General features: G+C 47.9%; 1 protein-coding gene across 1 annotated transcript in view; it reads left to right on the forward strand.

Annotated features, from left to right (window-relative positions):
* FAM227A (family with sequence similarity 227 member A) overlaps positions 1–19,551 on the forward strand; it is a 230,846-nt gene that overhangs the window by 50,488 nt on the left and 160,807 nt on the right. The window lies entirely within an intron of this gene.

The raw sequence follows: 19,551 nt of genomic DNA on the forward strand, positions 1-19,551 counted from the left end.
CGCTACCTTTGACCTGTCATATGTCATATGACAGGTCAAAGGTAGCGCTGGCGCGATTTTGTTTTTTTGTCCCCCGACGTCAGGAGATTAGGAGATCGCTCCCGGACCCCCGCTGGACCCCCAGGGACTTTTGGCCAGCTTGGGGGGGGGGCCTCCTGACCCCCACAAGACTTGCCAAAAGTCCAGTGGGGGTCCGGAACGATCTCCTACCGCGAATCGTTTTTCCGGCGCCATTTTGCGCAAAATGGCGCCGGCCATACGGCAACACGATTCGACTGCAGGAGGTCGTTCCGGACCCCTGCTGGACTTTTGGCAAGTCTTGTGGGGGTCAGGAGGCCCCCCAAGCTGGCCAAAAGTCCCTGGGGGTCCAGCGGGGGTCCGGGAGCGATCTCCTAATCTCCTGACGTCGGGGGACAAAAAAACAAAATGCCGCCGGCGCTACCTTTGACCTGTCATATGACATATGACAGGTCAAAGGTAGCGCCAGCGCCATTTCTACAACGCACGGAGGTCCGAGAGTGAAAGATCACACCGGGACCCTTCCTCTGGACCCCAGGTAATTTAAGGCATTTTGGGGGGGTTCGGGAGGGTGGGGGATTTATTTTAAAGGGTCGGGGTGGGTTTTAGGGTTGTTTTAGTGTGCCGGTTTTCCCGCCCTCCCCCTTCCCCTCCCCCTCCCCCTCCCCCTCCCCCTTCCCCTCCCCCTTCCCCCGATTTACGATTTTTTGACGATAAATCGGGGGAATTGTTATTGTATCACGGCTCTAATGATTTTTGACGATTTAAAATATATCGGACGATATTTTAAATCGTCAAAAAACGATTCACATCCCTAGTTATTAGTAACACATGTTTACCTTCGTTTTTGAACTCTGTTTCAGTGCAATAGCATTACCCTTTTGATCTGTTCCACAAGAGTGATTCTCATTACCTGCTTTATTTTTGTTTTTTTCTGCAACTATGCTTCCATCTTGGGCCCCTGCTGCTATGACAGAGACGTATAACTTGTTTCCCTCAGCAGCATCAGTGTTCAGAAGAAGTCACCATGTACGCTCTTTTCTCTGGCGCTGTGGGTAGAGGGTCCCCAGGTGCCTTGCTGGGTGCAGCTGCAGTTGTAAGATCATCACTTTTGAAAGAGGCCTTGACTTGAGGAGGAGCTCATATCAATAAAATAATGTTGCATCACAAGCTCTGAGTCCACAAGTTCCTGGAGTCTCTGCATAACACACAAGAAAATTATTCCTTACCTGCTAATTTTCGTTCCTGTAGTACCACGGATCAGTCCAGACGGTGGGTTATGTCCCCCGCCCAGCAGATGGAGTCAGACAAAACTACAGAGGGTACTGCCTTATAATCCAGTGCACCCTCTACCAATCTTCAGTAATAAGAATAGCAAAGCAGTAAATACCGAGAATGATGGATCAAGGAGCCAGACATGCATAACTACGAACAGAGAATGCAAATTAGACAAACTGGTGCCAAAGGGCAAACTTGCAAGGAGAACCTTGAACCGCCCCATAAGACAGAGGCTACAACTGAGTTAGCAGAACAGAGAGGCAAAAGCAAGGAAATCGAGCAGTAGATCCCAAACAGCTAACCCCCGCAAGGTTGAGGGAGGGCATCTGGACTATCTGTGGTCCTACAGGAACGAAAATTAGCAAGTAAGGAATAATTTTCTTTTCCCTGTATGTACCCAGATCAGTCCAGACGGTGGGATGTACCAAAGCTTCCCTACTTAGGGTGGGTCCTTGATAGACCTGCTCGAATGACCCTGTCACCGAAAGAACCAAAGGACGGCGGCTGGAGATCCAACGATAGTGCCTTGCAAAGGTATTCAAGGACTTCCAGGTAGCCGCTCTGCATATCTCCTGGGAAGAGACGGACTGTTGCTCCGCCCAGGGCGCCGCCTGAGATCGAAGAGAGTGGGTCCGAATGTCCAGCGAGGGCTGCCGACCCGCTCCTATATATGCTGCCACAATAGCTTCTTTCAGCCACCGAGAAATAGTTGTCTTCATAGCCTTGGAGCCTTTCTTGGGACCATGCCAAAGGACAAATAAATGATTCGACAGCCGAAACTCATTGGTGACCTCCAGGTAACAGATCAGGATGTGCCTGATATCAAGTTTACGAAGATCTCGTGGTTTGTCAGCGGAGAACGAAGGAAGCTCTACCATCTGAGTCAGGTGAAAAGAAGATACCACCTTGGGCAGAAACGAGGGCACAGTGCGCAAGGTGACCCCAGAATCCGTGAAATGGAAGTAAGGTTCCCTGCAAGATAGCTCCTGTAGTTCGGAAACCCGGCGGGCAGAGCAAATGGCCACTAGGAAAACCGTCTTAAGGGTGAGGTCTTTGAGAGTAGTGGCACTCAGAGACTCAAAGGGCGGGCTGCCCAACGTCCGGAGGACTAAGCTGAGGCTCCAGGAAGGACAAGGAGCCTGAACCAGAGGCTTCAGAAGCTTCACCCCTTTGAGGAAACGAACAATATCAGGATGAGAGGAAAGCGGAATTCCCTCCTGTCTATGTATCAGGGATCCAAGGGCACAAACCTGAACCTTCAGAGAGTTGTAGGCCAGGCCCTTCTCCAGGCCTGCCTGAAGGAAGGAGAGGAGCTGAGGAACCGAAGCCATCCGCGGCAGTGATGAGTGGGAAGTGCACCAGGATTCAAAAACTTTCCACACCCGAACATAAGTGAGGGATGTAGAAGTCTTTCGAGCCTTGAAGAGAGTTGAAACCACGGCCTCCTGATATCCCCGGCGTCTCAGTCTGCATCTCTCAAAAGCCAGGCCGTAAGACAGAAGCGATCTGCCTGGTCGAAAAATACTGGCCCTTGATGTAGAAGGCGTGGAAGATGGCTTAGGCGAAGGGGCCCATCCACCACCAGGTTGAGCAGGTCCGAGAACCACGGATGGCAAGGCCATTCCAGCGCCACAAGGATCACCTGTCCTTGGTGAAATTCGATTCTCCAGAGGACCTTGCACACAAGGGGCCATGGTGGAAACACGTAGAGGAGAATGTGACGAGGCCACAGGAGCACTAGTGCGTCCACACCACCTGCGCCGTACTCCCTTCTGCGACTGAAGAACCGTGGTGCTTTTGCATTGTGGGAGGTGGCCATGAGGTCCAGATGAGGGGTCCCCCAATGCTGTATGAGGAGGAACATCGCCTCCTCGGAGAGCTCCCACTCCCCGGGATCGAGATGTCGTCAACTCAGAAAGTCCGCCTGAATGTTGTCTACCCCTGCAATGTGGGAGGCCGCCAGCCGAGAGAGATGGGTTTCCGCCCACGCCATCAACTTGTCCATTTCCAACGAGACATGATGACTCCTCATGCCCCCCTGGCGGCTGATGTATGCTACCATGGTCATGTTGTCCGAAAGAATCCTGACCGCCCGGTGATGAACTAGGGGGGGGGGGAAGTATCTCAGTGCCAAACGGACTGCTCTCGTTTCCAAGCAATTGATCAGCCACGCCGCTTGAGACTTCGTCCACTGTCCCTGAACTGAACCCATCTGGCACATTGCCCCCCAGCTGGATAGACTGGCATCCGTGGTGACCACCACCCAATCTGGAATCTCCAAGGGCATTCCCTGTGCCAAGTGGGCTGGGTTGAGCCACCAAATTAGGCTGTCTCTGGCCTGCTGGATGAGGGGAAGGACGGTCTAATACTCCTGCGAGACTGGTTTCCAGCGAGAGAGCAGCGCCGTCTGCAGAGGACGCATATACGCAAATGCCCAGGGTACTAGATCGATAGTGGAAGCCATGGATCCCAGCACCTGCAGGTAGTCCCAGGCCGTGGGAGAGGAGAGGCAAGAGAAGCATTGAACCTGCACCATGAGCACCTGGGCCCGGTCTGGTCGTAGGAAGACTTTGCCCATTGCCGCATCGAACTGCGCTCCCAGGAAATCCAGAGACTGTGATAGAGTAAGACTGCTCTTGGCGAAGTTGACGATCCAGCCGAGGGATTGTAGGAAGTGTACCACACGGGCGACCGCCCTGTGAGGCTGAGACAAGGTCTTTGCCGTGATGAGCTAGTCGTCCAGATATGGGTGAACCAGAATGCCCTCTCATCGGAGGGCTGCTGCCACAGCCATCATTACCTTTGTGAATGTACGAGGGGCGGTAGCCAGGCCAAAAGGTAGAGCTTGAAACTGAAAGTGCTGACCTAGAATCTTGAAGCGGAGGAAGCGCTGGTGCGCCTTGAGGATGGGAATGTGCAGATAAGCCTCCATAAGATCCAGGGAGGCAAGGAACTCTCCCCGAGGCACTGCAGCAATCACCGAACACAGGATCTCCATTCGGAAATGGGGGACCTTGAGGGACTTGTTGACCACCTTGAGGTCCAAGATTGGCCGGAAGGATCCTTCCTTTTTGGGGACCACAAAGTAGACCGAATAATGGCCTGAGCCCAATTCCCTGGGCGGCACTGGAAGAATTGCTCCGAGGGCTAGGAGCCTGTCGAGAGTCTGCCATACAATGAGGTGCTTTTGGGGTGATCCGCAGGGAGAGAAGAGAAACCTATCTCTTGGGGTTCAAGCAAAATCCAGTGCGTAGCCGTGCCTTTGGATGTCTAGGACCCACTGATCCGACGTGATCCGGACCCACTCCTCGTAGAACAGAGAATTCCATCCTCCGATCCTGGGGGTCGGGGAGTGGGTCAGTCTGGCATCATTGCGAGGACTTTGAGGGAGCCCCCTGGACCATCCCGTCCCTTGCCAGTCTGCGGCCTCAAAAGGACCAGACCCAAGAGTGAGATCGGGAAGAGGACGTCCGAGGGGTCATTTGCCTAGTAGTGTGGAAACGGCGTTGACTGCGGAACCGGCTCCTAGAGGAATTGAACAATCTCGAGGCTCGAGGCCTGTCTTCTGGGAGGCGATGAACCGTGTTCTCTCCGAGGGACTTGATAATCTTGTCCAAATCATCCCCAAAAAGAAATTTCCCCTTAAACGGGAGAGACCCCAACTGCGTCTTGGATGAGGAATCAGCCGACCAGTTGCAGAGCCAGAGGAGATGGCAAACCGACACTGCTGAGACCATGGATCTGGCCAGTACTCTGAGGAGATCATATAGGGCATCAGCTCCATAGGCTATAACAGCCTCCAAATGGTCTGCCTGTCTTGCTTCCTCCGGCAGTAGCTCCTGTGAAGTAAGGAGCTGCTGTACCCAGCGAAGACCCGCTCTTTGTGCCAGTGAGCTACAGATGGCCACCCGGACTCCCAGGGTGGAAACCTCAAATACCCTCTTGAAATAGACTTCTAGCTTCCTGTCCTGCAGATCTCGCAGAGCCGTGCCTCCCGTCACCGGAATGGTCGTACGTTTCGTGACAGCCGACATCGCGGAGTCGACCTTTGGGATCTTAAGTAGTTTGATGAAGTCCTCAGGGAGAGGATACAGCTTGTCCATCGCCCTGCTGACCTTTAGCGAGGCTTCGGGCGAATCCCATTCCTTCTCCAGCAATTGAAGGAAGGTGGGATGGGCAGGAAAAGCCCTGGATAGAGGGCAAAGACCCGCCAGCACTGGGTCTCCCTTCTTCATCGAAGTGGAGGGGCCAGGTAGATCCTCGGGGGCCTCAATGTCCAGTTCTTGTAGAATGTGAGGAATAAGATTGTCCAACTCGTCTCTTTGAAAAATCCGGAAGACCCTAGGGTCGTCCCCTTCCATCTGGGCTGCAAGGAGGGGATCATCCAGGAGAAGAGGGACATCCAATGCAGGGTCTGTTCCCAGGTCTACCCCTCCCGTAAGGGGGGAGAGCCAGACGCACCCGGGAGGTCCCCGGAGAGACCCCCAGTGCCCCCCCCCCAGCTGGGATCTCTACTCCCTGGGGGACTCCCCCAGGAGGAGGATCAGCCGCCCTGGATACCTTGGGAGGCAGAGGCCCTGTTGCGGAATCCGGAGGCTGAGACATTCTGGCCAGAGATAAGCATTGTGCATGAGGAACACAAAGTCTGTTGAAAACGGAGGTGGGCCCGGGGGGGCATAGGAGGGGGTCCCCCCCGGGCCCACCTCCGTTTTCAACAGACAGGAGGAACCGGTGTTAAAACCGGCGGTAGGAAACATAGAAACAGCATCCGAGTCCTCTCCGGAGAGCAGTGGAACAGCCGGCTCCAAATCCAGAATGGCCGCCGTTCCCGCCCCTGCCTGTGAAGACGTGCTTGGACGCGCGAACCAGGGCGTCTCGGCTGCTGCGAGGTGCCCTCCCCGCCAGGGAGGCACCTCGTGCAAACCCCCTGCCAGGAGAGCTGCGATCCCGGCTCCCCGCAGGCTGCACATCTGCAAGCCCTCGGCATGAAAGGAGGGGGGAAGGGCGAGCCGCGAGGAAAACCGGCAGTGCCGCTGGCAGCGGGAAAAACGCCTCCGCTAACAGAATCACCGACACCGGAGATGCACAGATGCCTGCAGAGGAATGTTACATCTCTGCGGTGAGCAGCCCCGAGGAATGCGCCTCCCGTAGCTGCGGGTCGGGCCGCAGCAGGAGGGGTGGGGGGGAGAGATTTAAACCTCCAACGTGCACCCCTGATAGAGCTGCTTTAAGGAAAGAAACCTAAGGGGAGAAAAAAATCACAGGAACTTACCCCATACAGCCATAGAAGGAAAGTTGTCTGCAAGTTAAAGTAGTGAAATCGCTTTAGAATTAGTCAGTCTTTTTTTTTTTTTTTTTTTTAAATAACTTGATCCATCTAACAAACCTGAAGAGAAGGAAGAAACAAATATGCTATCCAAGTACTGGGGAAACAGAGTTTCCCCTGCTCCTATCTGCTGGAGTCAGAAAGATACTGAAGATTGGCAGAGTTCTGAAGGAACTAAAAAATGAAATTTCAGACCTATTAGTAAACATTTGTAACTTATCATTAAAATCATCCATTGTACCTGAAGACTGGAGGATAGCAAATGTAACCCCAATATTTAAAAAGGGCTCCAGGGGCGATCCGGGAAACTACAGACCGGTTAGCCTGACTTCAGTGCCAGGAAAAATAGTGGAAAGTGTTCTAAACATCAAAATCACAGAACATATAGAAAGACATGGTTTAATGGAACAAAGTCAGCATGGCTTTACCCAGGGCAAGTCTTGCCTCACAAATCTGCTTCACTTTTTTGAAGGAGTTAATAAACATGTGGATAAAGGTGAACCGGTAGATATAGTATACTTAGATTTTCAGAAGGCGTTTGACAAAGTTCCTCATGAGAGGCTTCTAGGAAAAGTAAAAAGTCATGGGATAGGTGGCGATGTCCTTTCGTGGATTGCAAACTGGCTAAAAGACAGGAAACAGAGAGTAGGATTAAATGGACAATTTTCTCAGTGGAAGGGAGTGGACAGTGCAGTGCCTCAGGGATCTGTATTGGGACCCTTACTTTTCAATATATTTATAAATGATCTGGAAAGAAATACGACGAGTGAGATAATCAAATTTGCAGATGACACAAAATTGTTCAGAGTAGTTAAATCACAAGCAGATTGTGATAAATTGCAGGAAGACCTTGTGAGACTGGAAAATTGGGCATCCAAATGGCAGATGAAATTTAATGTGGATAAGTGCAAGGTGATGCATTTAGGGAAAAATAACCCATGCTATAATTACAGAATGTTGGGTTCCATATTAGGTGCTACAACCCAAGAAAGAGATCTAGGTGTCATAGTGGATAACACATTGAAATCATCGCTTCAGTGTGCTGCGGCAGTCAAAAAAGCAAACAGAATGTTGGGAATTATCAGAAAGGGAATGGTGAATAAAATGGAAAATGTCATAATGCCTCTGTATCGCTCCATGGTGAGACCGCACCTTGAATACTGTGTACAATTCTGGTTGCCGCATCTCAAAAAAGATATAATTGCGATGGAGAAGGTACAGAGAAGGGCTACCAAAATGATAAGGGGAATGGAACAACTCTCCTATGAGGAAAGACTAAAGAGGTTAGGACTTTTCAGCTTGGAGAAGAGACGACTGAGGGGGGATATGATAGAGGTGTTTAAAATCATAAGAGGTCTAGAATGGGTAGATGTGAATCGGTTATTTACTCTTTTGGATAGTAGAAAGACTAGGGGGCACTCCATGAAGTTAGCATGGGGCACATTTAAAACTAACCGGAGAAAGTTCTTTTTTACTCAAGGCACAATTAAACTCTGGAATTTGTTGCCAGAGGATGTGGTTAGTGCAGTTAGTATAGCTGTGTTTAAAAAAGGATTGGATAAGTTCTTGGAGGAGAAGTCCATTACCTGCTATTAAGTTCACCTAGAGAATAGCCACTGCCATTAGCAATGGTAACATAGTCTTAGTTTTTGGGTACTTGCCAGGTTCTTGTGGCCTGGATTGGCCACTGTTGGAAACAGGATGCTGGGCTTGATGGACCCTTGGTCTGACCCAGTATAGCATTTTCTTATGTTCTTATGGTGCACTGGCTTATAAGGCAGCACCCTCTGAAGTTTTGTCTGACTCCATCTGCTGGATGGGGGACATAACCCACCGTCTGGACTGATCCAGGTACGTACAGGGAAACTGCCTTTATTGTATAATGCCTGTATTACTTATCATCTTGCTAGTCCAGTCATTACAAATAGGATTTCCCTCCTCCACAGATGACTAAGACAGAGGACTAGAGATGTGAATCGTGTGATCGATCGTCTTAACGATCGATTTCGGCTGGGGGGGGGAGGGAATCGGATCGTCGCAGTTTTGTTTTTGTAAATATCGTGTAAATCGTAAATCGGGGGAGGGCGGGAAAACTGGCACACTAAAACATCCCTAAAACCCACCCCGACCCTTTAAAATAAATCCCCCACCCTCCCGAACCCCCCCAAAATGCCTTAAATTACCTCCAGAGCGGGGGTCCCTGTGTGATCTTTTACTCTCAGGCCTGCGGTGCGTTGTAGAAATGGCGCCGGCGCTACCTTTGCCCTGTCATATGACAGGGCAAAGGCGCTATTTTGCGCAAAATGGCGCCGGCCGTACGGCAACATGATTCGACTGCAGGAGGTCGTTCCCGGACCCCTGCTGGACTTTTGGCAAGTCTTGTGGGGGTCAGGAGGCCCCCCCCAAGCTGGCCAAAAGTCCCTGGGGGTCTAGCGGGGGTCCGGGAGCGATCTCCTACGCTCCTGACGTCGGGGAACAAAAAACAAAATGGCGCCGGCGCTACCTTTGCCCTGTCATATGACAGGGCAAAGGTAGCGCCGGCGCCATTTTGTCATATGACAGGGCAAAATGCCTTAAATTACCTGGGGTCCAGAGCGGGGGGTCCGGTGTGATCTTTTACTCTGCGGTGCGTTGCAGAAATGGCGCCGGCGCTACCTTTGCCCTGTCATTATGACAGGGCAAAGGTAGCGCCGGCGCCATTTTGTTTTTTGTTCCCCGACGTCAGGAGGGGGTTCGGGAGGGTGGGGGATTTATTTTAAAGGGTCGGGGTGGGTTTTAGGGTTGTTTTAGTGTGCCGGTTTTTCCGCCCTCCCCCTTCCCCTCCCCCTTCCCCCGATTTACGATTTTGACGATAAATCGGGGGAATTCCTATTGTATCGCGCTTCTAACGATTTTTGACGATTTAAAATATATCGGACGATATTTTAAATCGTCAAAAAACGATTCACATCCCTACAGAGGACACACTTTTTTCATGACCTCACTCAGGGGTATAAAGTAGATCTCTGTCTCCAGCAATGGCAGACACATGAAGAGGATGTAGCTCACAGAATCAGGGTATACCATGGCCTGGTTGAGTCCTTCTTGTGGGAGCAGTCTCCTAGACTCTGCCCTGGTCAGTTCCTGGGTTATTCCAGTGGTAGCAGTTCCCTGGCCCTGCCTTGGATGAGTTCCTGGAGGTCCTCACAATTGCCTGCAGACCTGCTAAACCTCCAGAGAACTGTGCCTGCAGGGGCTGTAGAGTTCCCAGAACACAACAATGGTCACTTAGCTGCAGAGAGTGGCTCCTGGATTCTCAGAAGGCTTGCAAGGCACTCTCACTCTCTCCACCTCTGCCTCCCTTTCTCACAGTTGAAGGAGTAGCAGAAGTAAGTGGAAGCCGGGTCAGCTACCAGCAGGTAAGTAGTAGCTTAGCCAGTTTCTTTTTAGATATATGCCTGCTGGAGAGAGGGCAGCAGCGGCCCTTACCGCAGGGAAATAGGTATAACTCCCTGCTATTATGCTTGTCCTGGTTGTTTTTATAGCTTTAACTGCTACATTTATGTGATACACCTATGAGCTTTCCAAGCAGGCTGGGTAAGGCCTGCAAGAATACTGCAAGGCTAAACTTTACACAGCAGGGTTAATTAATACGTAGCAGAGTAAGCCAGGGTAGTAAGCTCAGTTATCTTGAGCTGGCAATTCCTTTATTGGTAGTATCCCTGCTCAAAGTATTACCTGTTGTAGTGTAGATTTATTGTTGCTCAGGTGCAATGCCCTTCAGCAAAGTGGTAGCCTAATGGGCTAAAATGTTCAGTAATTCTGTAACAAATCCTTAAAAGTGTTCAGAGCTTACCCAAGATAGATAAAAAGAGAGCAAGAGTTAACAATTAATTAACTTTAGCTGCATGGCAAGACTCCAGGCGAAGTTACCTGACTACACCCTTCACTAATACTGGCTGGATCTGGTATGGGGAAAGCACTTACCTACTAAATCAGGGTGAATTGGCCCTTAAAGCAATTATACAGATTCTGCAGCTCTACTATGAGCACATAGGAAGTGGTTAGGCTTGGGAAGTGGAGCCAGCAGAGAGATGAGTACTGTAGGCTTCTCTTAAAGGGCTTGGGGAGCAAGCGGATTGCAGCCTCAGACTCCCCATAAGCAGTAGTGCCCAGCCTATGGTTCAGTCCTGCGGTCTTCACATGAATGTTAATGTATGGTTATAAAACTGTTCTGTATGCTAACTCAAAAGGAAGAGCTCAAAATTGAAAATGCTGTCCTAGCACCATGAACCGCAGAAACCTTCTGATGATCTGAAGGTATGGAGACATGCAAATAGGCCTCCATGAAATCCAAAAATGCCAGAAATTCCCCTTTATGGACTGCTGCTATCACTATCTGTCAAAACTCCATCCAGAAACGCAGAACCCGAAGTGCCACATTGACCCTTTGGAGATCCAGAATGGGCCGATAGGTGTCCTCCTTTTTGATAACTAAGAAGTAAATAGAGTATCTCCCCTGACCGAATGCCTTGGGTTGTATTGGCACAGTTGAAATATATCCCAGACTGCCTCTCATTAGGCATGGAATGTACCATGGGACACCCTGTAGGCTTCAGTGACTGGATGAGAAATTCTAAAAACGCAGCCAACTTTGATCATCTCCAGGACCAGGATCCAATATGATCTTGGTCCACTCTTCGTAAAAGAGGGCTAATCTGCCACTGATGGCTTCCAAGGAAGAGTGGACCAGCCTGACTTCATTGTGAGGCTTTTCCTCCCCCTGAATGTAGGTATCCCAGAGGGATTTTTGATTACCTCAAAAGGATTGGATAAGTTCTTGGAGGAGAAGTCCATTACCTGCTATTAAGTTCACTTAGAGAATAGCCACTGCCATTAGCAATGGTAACATGGAATAGACTTAGTTTTTGGGTACTTGCCAGGTTCTTATGGCCTGGATTGGCCACTCTTGGAAACAGGATGCTGGGCTTGATGGACCCTTGGTCTGACCCAGTATGGCTTTTTCTTATGTTCTTATGTTCTTATGACTTTCACGAAGGTGATAGTACTGGTGACTGCGGCCCTGAGAAGAGAAGAGATTCAAGTTCTCTCTCACTTGGATGCCTGGTTCATTTGGGTGAAGACAAAAGGGGAGTGTGGTTGATCAATTTGGCGGGTCATGAAAATGTTGCAGTCTCTGGGCTGGGTAGCAAGAGCCAGCTAGTGCTGTCTCATTCATTGGAGTTCATGGGGGTGAGATTCCATTCCCATGTTGGCAAGGGGTTCCTTATGTCTGAGTACGTGGTGGAGTTGTGGTCTCAGGTGCTTCACCTACTCCAGTTTTCGGTGCCTATGTTCTGGGACTGTTGGCAGGTTCTGGTTCTATGATGAATATGCTGGAATTGGTGCCAGGGGTGTTTGACCATGTGCAACTGCTCTAGAAGGTGCTTTTGTCCTGTTGGAATCTGCTGTCAGAGGAGTTTCTCCTCCCTTTACCACTTCAAGGGGGTTCCAGATCCAGTCTCTCGTAGTGGCTATCTTGCCCTAGTTTGGAGAGTGGAGTGGATCTGGAGGTTCTGGACCGGGTGATAGTGATCATATATGCAAGCCTCAAAGGTTGGGGAGCTGTTTGCCAAGGGCAGACGGCTCAATGTCCATCATCGGCAGTGGAAGCGTCCTGGTTTATCAGTTGTTTGGAAACAAGGGCTATGCACAAGGCATTGCTTTCCTTCCTTCCACAGGTCTGAGGTAGGGCACTGAGAGTTTTCTCAGACAATGAAATGATGGTAGCATACACTGATTGTCAGGGCAGGACAAAAAGTTGCTTTGTGACTCAGGAGGCCCAAGAATTGTGTGTCTGGGCAGAACAGTATCTGGCTGGGATAGCGGCAATGCATGTGGCTGGAGTGGACAATGTGCAGGCGGATTATCTCAGCAGGCAGCAATTGGACCTGGAGGAATGGGAGTTGTCCGTAGAGGCCTTAGTCCTTTTTCTGGTCAAGTGGAGCAGCCCCTAGCTGGATCTGATGGCATCACGAGGCAATGGCAAGTCAGCTCGGTTCTTCAGTTGCAGTTGAATGGTCGGGTACAAGGGTATCGACGCTCTGGTTCTTCCTTGGCCAATGGAGATCCTTGCCAGCCACATGTTGTGACACATGGAGAGGCACCCAGGAAGGGTGGTTTTGGTACCGCCAGAGTGACCACATCGCCTGTGGTTTGCAGATCTGATTCATCTCACAATAGATGGTTCAGTCAGATTGGCTCATCTGCATAGGTTAGTTGAGCAAGGGCCCATCTTCTTGTATCTGGATCGTCTTTGTACCACCTTTGTCTCACGGTTTGGATTTTGAGAGGAGTCGCTTACAATTGAAAGGGTACTCGGAGTCGGTTATTGCTACATTGCCTTAAGTTAGGAGGTCATCCATTTCTCTTGCCTAGGTATGGATGTGGATAGTGTTTAAGTCCTGGCATTTGGAGGAAGGTATGGTGCCCTTTCAGGTAGACATTCCTCTGATTTTGGCCTTTTTACTACAGGGCTTCACAAAGGAACTGGCCTACAATTTGCTTTGAATACAGGTGGCAGCTTTCGGAGGTCTTTGAGGTTGGCTATGGAGGAGGCCGTTGGCTTTTCATCTGGACATTGTATGTTTTCTGAAGGGGGCAAGTCCTTTGCTTCCAACGGTTAGCGGGATGTGTCTGTCGTGGAGCCTTACCTTGATTCTGTGGGTTCTCTGTGGACCTCCATTTGAGCCTTTGTGACGGGAGTCTTTGAAAGACTTGCCTTGAAGTTAATCTTTCTGGTGGCGATTTGTTCAGCCAGGCATTTTTCGGAGCTTCAAGCTTTGTTCTGGAGAGATCCTTCCCTGCGGATTATGGAAGATGAGGTTTTGTTGCATTCGGTGCCTTCATTTTTTACTGAAGGTTGTCTCCTTCACCAGATGCTCAAATGGTGGAGCATCTGGTGTTTCTGAATTTTTCGTCTGAGATGCTACATGCGAGGGAGCTTCACTTACTGGATGTTCGTCGGACTCTACTGTGGTACCTTAAGGTCACTAACAGTTTTTCGGTGTTCAGATTATCTGTTGGTCTTCTTCAGCGGAGCAAAGAAAGGAAGTAAGATTTCTAAAGCCACGATTGCTTGTTGGTTGAAGGAACCTATCTTTTCGGCCTATCTCTGTAAAAGTCAGATTGTTCCAGAGGGGTTGTGTGCTCTGTACGGGGCACAAGTGGTCTCCTGGGCTGTATGTCAGCTGGCGTGGTGGCCAAAGGAGATCTGTAGAGCAGCGATATGGTCTTCACTTCACACTTTTACCAGACATTACCAATTGGCTGTTCGGGTGCCAGAGGAGGCTGTGTTTGAGGAGACTGTGTTATGAACGGGTCTTTTGGATTCCCGTCCAATGTAGGGGAGCTTGGGTACATCCCACTTGTTTGGACTGTTCTGGGGGATGAACAGAAAAAGAAAATTGGTTCTTGCCTGCTAATTTTCATTCCTGGAATACCACAGATCAGTCCAGAAGCCCATCCCCTTGGTTGCGAAAGACCATGGTTGCGTCTGTTGTTTGATGCAGAACTTAGTATATGTATCTATGTCTTTGCCTTTAGGAGTAAAGGTATTAAGTTTCTTTGTTACTCTGTTTGCACTGGAGGGGGAAAGTTGATTTGAGTTTTGAGAGTTTTCACTGTATCTTGGCTTAGATACAGGTCAATACTGAGGGACTTCAGGTGGCACTCTTGGATATTCAGCAGTGCCTGAAATGTTTTTATTCTCTGCCTCCATCTGCTTGTAGGGATGCAAAACCTACTTGTCTGGACTGGTCTGTGGTATTCTAGGAATGATAATTAGCAGGTAAGAACCAATTTTCCTATATGCCATACTCGGTCAGACCAAGGGGTCCATCCATCCCAGTATCCTGTCTCCAATAGTGACCATCCCAAGTCACAAGTAACTGGCAAGTACTCAAACATTAAATAGATCCCTTGCTACTAATGCTGGCAACAAGAAGTGGCTATTTCCTATCGATTAATAGCAATTTATGGACTTCACCTCCAGGAACTTATCCACATCTTTTTTAAACCTGGTTACACTAACTGCCTTAACCATATCCTCTAGCAACAAATTCCAGAGTTTAATTGTGCATTGAGTGAAAAAGAATTTTCTGCAATTTGTTTTAAATGTGTTACTTGCTAACTTCATGAAGTGCCCCTTAGTTCTTGTATTATCTGAAAGAGTAAATAATCATTTCACATTTACCTGCTCAAGTTCTTTCATGATTTTCATGGTTTAGCCTTTTCTCATAGGGGAGCCATTCCATGCCCTTTGTCATTTTGGTCACCCTTCTCTGTACATTCTCCAGCGCAACTATATTATTTTTTGAGATGTGGCGACCAGAACTACACACATTATTCAAGGTGTGGTCTAACCATGTACTGATACAGAGGCATTATGACATCCTCAGTTTTATTTGCCATTCCCTCCCTAATAATTCCTAACATTCTGTTTGCTTTTCTGACCGCCACAGCACACTGAACCAACGATTTCAATGTAATATCAATTATGACCTAGATCTTTTTCCTGGGTGGTAGCTCCTAAAATGGATCCAATAGAGAAACATTCTGTGTTATTGAGATTATTACCTTCTGCTTTTTTCAATTCACTCATAGTCCATAATTTTATTTATTATCAGTGAATACATTAGAGAGGAAAAGACATCAAGGATTGAATTTAATCCTAGATAGTTCAGTCACCGGTCTCAAAAACCTCTCAAATTTTATTTATACCAAAAATTGAATTTTCTTTCTTTTATCTCCAGTTTTTGTGTATTTATGTTAAAAATTAACTATAATGTACCGAATCGTTCAAACATTGAAATTTTGAAAAATACACTTATCTTAGTAGCATGATTATTTTTCCATGCTGTTCAATTTTCATATGGCTTTTCATAACGCCATCTTGCCACTGAAAGAAAAATTTTAATAATACACCGATGTTGCCAGCGTTTCGCAGTACAGCTGCTTCAGGGCATAAATTCAGTCATTGACATTTTCACCTAGGGCTGAGGTCTTTTCCTCTCTAATGTATACGTTGATAATAAGTAAAATTATGGACTATGAGTGAATTGAAAGAAGCATAAAATAATAATCACAATAACACAGACTGTTCCTCTGTTTGAATCATATTTTGTAGTCTGTTTCCCTGAGTGTAATTTACCAACTCCTAGAATGGAACCTAATATTGTCTAACTTCATCATGGGTTATTTTTCCCTATATGCATCATCTTACACTTGTCCAAATTAAATTTAATCTGCCAATCTTCCAGCCTCGCAAAGTTCTCCTGTAATTTATCCCAATCTGCTTGTGACTTAACTATTCTGAATAATTTTATGTCATCTGCTAATTTGATCACTTCATTTGTCATACCCCTTTCCAGATCATTTATAAACATATTAAAAAGTCCAAGTCCAGTGGCACTCCATTGTTTACCGTTTTCCACTGTGAAAACAGACCATTTAATCTTACTCTCTGTTTCCTTTCTTTTAACCAGTTGCAATCCATAAAAGGACATCTCTTATCCCAAGACTGTTATCTTAGAAGCCTTTCATGAGGGACTTTGTCAGATGCTTCTGAAAATCCAAATATACCACTCTGCTGGTTCGCCTTTATCCACATGTTTATTCACCCTTTCAAAAAAATATAGCAGATTTGTGAGGCAAGACTACTGTTGTGTAAATCCTTGTTGGCTATGTACCCTTTAAATCATGTCTATCTATATATTCTGTGATTTTATTTTTATAATAGTTTCCACAATTTTTCCCAGCACTGAAGACAGACTCACCTGACTTCTATAGTTTCCTGGATCATCTCTGGAGCCATTTTTATATATCAGGGATACATTGGCCACCTTCCAGTCTTCAGATACAACTTGTAATAGGTCTGAAATTTTCATGTTTTAATTCTTTCAGAACCCTGGTGTCTATATCATCTGGTCTAGGTGATTTGCTACTCTTCAGTTTGTCAATCTGGCGTACTACATCTTCCAGGTTCACTGTGATTTGGGTCATTTGATCTAAATGGTCATTCTTCAAAACCATCTCCAGAGCAGGTATCCCCCTAACATCTTCCTTGGTAAACACCGAATCAAAGAATTAATTTAGTCTTTCCATGATGGCCTTATCTTCCCTAAGTGCCCCTTTAAACCTCGATCATCTAACAGTCCAACCGACTCCTTCGCAGGCTTCCTGCTTCGGATATATTTTAAAAAGTTTTTATGAGTTTTTGCCTCTGTGGCCAACTTCTTTTCAAATTCTCTTTTAGTCTGTCTTATCAGTGTTTTACATTTAACTTGCCAATGCTTATGCATTTTCCTATTTTCTTCAGATGGATCCTTCTTCCCATATTTGAAGGAATATCTTTTGGATAAAATAGCTTCTTTCACCTCACATTTTAACCATACCGGCAATCATTTGGCCTTTTTCAACCTTTCTTAATGCATGGAATACATCTGGACTGTGCTTTTAAGATGGTATTTTTAACAATGGACCCTGCCTGTTTACACTTAACCTTTGTAGCTGCTCCTTTCAGTTTTTTCCAGTTTTTCTCATTTTCTCAAAGTTTCCTTTTTGAAAATTTAGTGCTAGAGCTGTGGATTTACTTATTATCACCCTTCCAGTCATTAATTCAAATTTGAACATGTTATGATCACTATTGCCAAGCAGCCCTACCACCGCTACCTCTCTCACCAAATCCTGTGCTCCACTGAGAATTAGATCTAAAATAGCTTCCTCTTACATCGGTTCCTGAACCAATTGCTCATTAAAGCTGCCATTTATTCCATCCAGGAACTTTATCTCTCTAGCGTGTCCTGATGTTACATTTACCCAGTCAATACTGGGGTAATTGAAATCTCCCATTATTACCTCACTACCAATTTGGGTTGCCTCTTGCTGCATTTGTGCCTATTTCACCTATGACATTGGCCTTGATTGGCAGCTGAGGCTTAGTTAATTAAGGCAGTATGTATGTATGAGCTCACTGACATAAATAGCTCCACACAAATTTGGGTGATGACCGCAGGTACTCTGTTACACATCTTAAAAGTGCTTAGAACTATCCTGAAGTGGAAAGTGAAAAAAAAAATCAGAAGGTAGCCAGACTATTTCATTGTTACTGCAAAGCAAGGCTAAGAGCAGGTTTGCTTTAGAGAATGCTGCAGCTGGGCTGCTGGCCACTCCCTTAGTGGTAGCTGGCAATCTCACTCCTAGTAGTCCTTAAGTAGAGAGGGTACAATTCGCAGTCCTTCAGTGTTACAGGCACACAGGGTTAAATGTTCTTGGAATACAGACGGGAGCTGAGAAGGCTCTGATTGAGAAGTTAGGTGCCCATCCCTGCAAGATACCTTCTGCTTCAAGGAAAGCCCAGGAGAGTATCTTTAAGGGTATCATTCGATCCCTCAAGCTAGGTAATAGCAATCGAGAGCTGAGCTATTTGTCTGATCCAGGGCAGACACAGCAGGTTCACAACAGTGCAGGACCATCAAGGGAAGGGAAATCTCCCTCTTCTTTGAGGGCATGCTAGAGGCCAGCCCCAGGATAATATCTGGGGAAAGCCCCCTTTCTCCCGCAAAAGGCCCAGGAGGGCTATAAGGTTCCCCGGCAGGAGCCCTTGCTCCAGAACTTGAGGTTAATGCACAAAGCTTATCTAGCTGTGCAGGGACCTACACAGTCTAGGGTCTGGTTCCTAAAGATTAACATTCGCCCACTAGGGGCAGCCAAGAGGCCAAGGGAAAATCCTGAACCCTCTTTAAGGGGATTCTCAAACCTCAGGTCTGCAGGCCATCCTGGAGGAAGAGTAGGAGCTGGCATTAGGTCTCAATGTGTTGGGTTTGTGGCATGGTGTGGACTCTTAGTCGCTGTGGCGATGACTCCTCCCACAGGGAGGAGCCCCATGGGGAACCACAGCAATAGGCTAGACTCAGAGAGCAGACACTGGAGATGGAAAGCTTTATTGTACTGCTGTAGATAGATGGTACTTGTGCAGGAAGCAATGGCACTGAAGTCCAGCAAGTTGCCAATACGTTCAAACAGTCTCAGATGAGGAAGTCTCTCCCAGATGTTCAAGGTTGGTAGTGTTCCGCAGAGCGGGATAAGCCGAACCTGGTGGGTGGAAATGGAGAGCTGGACCATAGAGGTACTCACTGAAGAGTAGTGCAGGAATCCTCCTGGTAGATGATGAAGGTGGGACCCGAGGTCCGTGGTGCAGGATACTCTGAGCTGGTAGGCCCTCGAGGAGCGAGTACCTGGAAGCGCAGATAATCCTGAAATGAAAAGAGAGACCCCCGAGGAGTGGTTGTCTAAGTTAGTAGTAGAAACCCCAAAGGGTAGTTGGAAGCGAGAGGCCCCCGAGGAGCGGGTGCCCAGAGCTTCTTCTGGAGCGAGGTACCCCGGTGGATAGTGAAGAGTCTAAGCGTCCAGCTTAGAAGTGGTCAGAGTAGCTAAACCAAAGTCCTTGCTAACTCGTTCGTTAGGAGCAGAGCGGAGGCTTAAATACCCGGAGATATTGACGTCATGCGGTGGGGACGCCCCAGAAGTTCCCACCAAGACGTGTAGATAAGTGTAGGCAGTGTGCGCACACGCACCCTAGGAGGCCACAGGAAGGAGCATGGCGGACGGGGATGCCCATGCTGAGTTGGAGACGCTGAGGGTTTCAGCACTCGGCACCGGAGACAGCCATCTTACCCATGGAGGAGGAGAAAGGTAAAAAAGAGGTGAGGCAGAGCGGTCACAGCCATCTGTGACCGACGGATGCAACACAATGACTCCACTATAATATGCCTATCCCAGAAAAAGGGAACTGGCAGCCTTCATTTCCAGGATAGTGGTTGCTTGAGTGATATCGCTTACTCCAACAAAAGAAAACTTTTTCAGCAGAAAGGAACCCTTCCTTCCAGGGT

Source organism: Rhinatrema bivittatum, chromosome 2 (genome assembly GCF_901001135.1).
Source record: "Rhinatrema bivittatum chromosome 2, aRhiBiv1.1, whole genome shotgun sequence".
Lineage (NCBI taxonomy): Eukaryota > Metazoa > Chordata > Amphibia > Gymnophiona > Rhinatrematidae > Rhinatrema > Rhinatrema bivittatum.